Genomic DNA, 4,347 nt, shown 5'->3' with positions numbered 1-4,347 from the left:
CGGAGGGAGCGGTGAGATGCTTGGAGCCTGACCATAGATTGTAGGTACATACGATCATACAACCAAGTCAGGCCTCTCCTGAAATTTCAACACCTCACTAGAGGGATGCAATTGAAACTGATTGTCCTGGCTCGCCCTTTCAGAGCGTTTTCAGTGATTTCTCAAGACCCACAGAATATTGTGTGATATTAGGAACACCGAACACGCCCAAAAACGATGAGACTCTCTTGTATCATCAGAAAAAAAAAGTTTATTTGTATCATTTTCCGTTCTTTAGTTATCAGCAGTATTAGATAGGTTGGTTTCACCAGAAACAGATGTTTCAAACTAGAACTGGAGATAATTAGCCTTTTGTGAAATGAAGCATTTCAAGCACATCACTGACTCTGAAGCTAATATTTTCTGATGTAGTGACACCTCAAATATCTGAACAGTAATTTCCTTCAATAAAACAGCAAAAACAAAGGAATTTTGATGGCAAAATAATAATTTTTAGCTGCAACCAGCAGCGCTGGCCCCTGCGTGCGCAGACCCTACACCTTCTTGCTGGTCTTGATTTACTGCTGGTGGGCATCAGGTATTCCAGCTTGTGTTTGCCAATCTGTCCATCGAGCCTGCTGTCTGGGTCGGTGTTGTATGGTGCCCTGCGTGCCCCACCCACCTCAACTGCAAACTCATCCTCCGTGGAAGTGTCTCTGGTGGCTCTCTGCTGCACGTTTGCTCTGAACTTTCTGCTGCACGTTTCAAAGTGCGCTGCACCCAGTGTCTATTTTCAGAGCGCTCCGCCGTTTTTGTGCGCCGGCTCCCAGCGCTCCCAGCTGAGAATAATTTAACTTTTCAGAAAGACGCTGGTGTCGGGTGCTCCTTTTCTGCCAACTAATCATATGGAGAAACTATCGCAACAGAGACAGAAAGGCTCAATTGTGGGAGCAGATTGGCTGCTGTTCACAGCTAACGTTACAGCATGCATCGGTTTCCGTTTCCCCACGACTTCTTCTACTCTTTTTTCTCATCTTTCTCTAATCCGGAGAGCACTGTCGCCACCTAATGGGTCGGTAAAATAGCTTATACACCTTCAAAATCCCCCATATTTTTACAGGAGATGCATCAGGCTTTGATCCACGTCCCACCGTCAAAAAACGCAATTGAAGTCTTTAGACGTCAATGGCAGCCTATGTTACTATTTGAATTGACGTCTTTAGACGTCAATGGCAGCCAATGAGTTAAGAGCATTGCCTAGCAACGGTGCTCTCTGAACTCAACAGAACTCTCTACCTGCAGAGCTGATCTCCACCAATCAGGCTGGGTGGTGGTGTGAGGAGAGGGACCTTCCACATCTTAAGGAGCAACTTATACCCTATGCAGGGAAGTATTTATGACATCATGGCCGTCATAAATCACAAAATGTCTATAACATCAAGCCTGTCATAAACTGATGTCACTTATTCATAACACATTGACATCATGATTTATGACATCACTGATGATGTCACTGATACATAGACACTGACTGAACTGTAACTGAAGCCGCACTTGCTCACTATGTCCAAGAGGAAGAGCTCTGAGTCGGTCAAGGTGGTGGTCCGCTGCCGGCCCATGAACGAGAAGGAACGGGTGGCCAATTTTAATACAGTAGTTTCTGTTGATGTCAAATTAGGCAAAATTATCATCAGGAACACCATTGAGGCCTCATCCCACGAACACGTCTTCACGTTTGATTCAGTCTATGACTCAACCTCCAAACAACTGGATCTCTATGATGAAACCTTCAGGCCCCTGGTGGATTCTGTTCTTCGGGGATACAATGGGACCATCTTTGCCTATGGCCAGACAGGTACGGGGAAGACCTACACTATGGAGGGAGTGAGAAATGACCCAGAGAGGAGAGGCGTAATCCCCAACTCTTTTGACCACATCTTCACACACATTTCACATTCCCAGAATCAGCAGTACCTTGTGAGAGCGTCATATTTAGAGATCTATCAAGAGGAGATCAGAGACTTGCTCTCCAAGGACCAGCCGCGTCGCCTTGAACTGAAGGAGAGGCCTGACTTGGTTGTGTATGTCAAAGAGCTCTCTTCATTTGTCACCAAGAGTGTGCAGGAGATCGAGCACTACATGGACGTGGGCAACCAGAACCGGATAGTGGGCGCCACCAACATGAACGAACACAGCTCGCGTTCTCACGCCATCTTTGTCATCACCATTGAGTGCAGTGAGTTGGGCGTGAATGGGGACAATCATATCAGAGTTGGCAAGTTGAACCTGGTAGATTTGGCAGGTAGTGAGAGGCAGACCAAGACTGGTGCTCAGGGAAAGAGGCTTAAAGAAGCCACAAAGATCAATCTGTCGCTCTCTGCTTTGGGGAACGTCATTTCAGCTCTGGTGGATGGCCGGAGCACTCACATCCCCTACCGAGACTCTAAACTCACCCGTCTGCTGCAGGACTCTCTAGGGGGCAACGCCCGCACTGTCATGGTTGCCAACATTGGCCCGGCATCCTACAATGTGGAGGAGACGCTGACCACACTGCGCTACTCAAACAGGGCCAAGAACATCAAGAACAAACCATGCATCAATGAGGACCCCAAAGACACCTTGCTCATGCAGGTTCAGAAGGAGATCACAATGCTGAAGGAGCAGCTCCAAAAGTGCTCAGGGAAGAAGAGGCCAAGGAGGAGGGTTGGAGAAGGGGACGATGAGGAGGATCTGGAGGAAGGCGAGGGAGAGGATGACGATGAGGAAGGGGATGATGAGGATTACTGGCGGGAGCAGCAGGAGAAGCTGGAGAGTGAAAGAAAGGCTATCAAGGAGGATTACAGCCTGTTGGCCATGGAGAAACTCCAGCTGTTGAGGGAGAAGGAGAAGAAAATTGAAGACTTGAAGGGCGAGAGGGAGGCCGGAGAGATGCTCTCTGCTAAAATCAAGTCAATGGAGAGCAACCTCCTGGTAGGGGGAAAGAACATTGTGGATCACACCAATGAGCAGCAGAGAATTCTGGACCACAGGAGACAGGAAATTGCTGAACAGAAACTGCGAGAGCATGAGATGCAGCAGCAGGTGGAGTGTCGTGATGAGGAGACTCTGGAGCTTAAGGGGACCTACAGCTCTCTGCAGCAAGAGGTTGACATCAAAACCAAGAAGCTGAAAAAGCTATTTTCCAAGCTGCAGGCAGTGAAGTCAGAGATACATGACATCCAGGAGGCGCACTTCAATGAGCGTCAGGAGCTGGAACAGACCCAAAACGAGCTCACCAGGGATCTCAAACTCAAGCATCTGATCATTGAGAACTTCATTCCCCTGGAGGAGAAGAACAAAATAATCAATAGAGCCTTCATTGATGAGGACAACCATTGGAAAATGAAGCCCATCATACATATAGAGGACGACCCTCAGATGATTAGCAGGCCATTGTCGGCAGTGGGCTACAGGAGGCCTCTTAATCACTACGCATGCATGGCCATGATTATCAGGCCTGACATCAGATGCAAAGCCGAAAACATCCTGATGCTGGAGATAGACCTGCCGGCTCGGAACACCAGGGAGTACGAGGAGCCGGTCATCGCTCCCACGGTGGCCGCGGCTCTGGAGGACGCGCTCAGGGATGAGGATGAGATCCAGGTGGATGCCTCAGGCTTCCACAGCAGCCTGGCACCAATGCCACCAGTCAGCGCCAGTACCAGCCTCAAGAAACCAAAGTCTACGAGATCACGAACAGACAAAAAGGCGAGCACCCCGACCTCTCCCCTAAGCTCCTCCAGTCCTGGAGCCCCGCTTTACCCCCAATCCCGTGGCCTCGTGCCCAAGTGACAATGCCCTACCACCACGACTAATACCACCAACCACCTCTCATCCATATCTATCACCTTTGGGACCCAAAACTTGGAGAGAATGGGTTTTATTTTGTATCGTTGGGAAGTTTTTTTTAAGGCGTGGCCACTAAAGGGGCATGCGTCTATAAGAGGGTCTGTAGGCTACTTATGTATGTCTGTATGAACGTATGTCTGTCAGTATGTATGACTGTCTGTCCGTTTATATGTCTGTCAGCAGGAGGTGATGAGTCTCAATGACTGGCACACCATAGCTCTCACTCACATAACCAGCAAGTGTTTTGTGCGGCTGGTTAAATTCCCCACCTGCCCCCGCCCTCGACCGCCTGCAATTTGCATACAGCTCAGCGTTCACCACCATAGTGCCCTCCAGGTTCTTCAGTACGCTCAGGAATCTAGGACTGAACACACCCACTGTGTGACTGGATCCTGACTTCCTGACAGACCGCCAACAGGTGGTGAGTGGACGATCGCACCTCCTTCCCCAATGACCATCAGCATAGGAGTGCTGCAGGGC

General features: G+C 49.2%; 1 pseudogene across 1 annotated transcript; it reads left to right on the top strand.

The window, feature by feature from the left end:
* The first annotated feature begins 1,542 nt into the window (after positions 1 to 1,542).
* On the top strand, positions 1,543 to 3,810 carry LOC310774732 (kinesin-like protein KIF3B pseudogene; annotated as a pseudogene). The gene has a single exon. The product of its transcript is annotated as a kinesin-like protein KIF3B pseudogene (transcript).
* The last annotated feature ends 537 nt before the right edge of the window (positions 3,811 to 4,347 follow it).

This window comes from Poromitra crassiceps (assembly GCF_964638095.1).
Source record: "Poromitra crassiceps genome assembly, chromosome: 4".
Classification (NCBI taxonomy): domain Eukaryota; kingdom Metazoa; phylum Chordata; class Actinopteri; order Beryciformes; family Melamphaidae; genus Poromitra; species Poromitra crassiceps.
The sequence above is the reverse complement of the archived record's forward strand: the minus strand, read 5'-3'. Positions and strand labels throughout refer to the sequence as shown.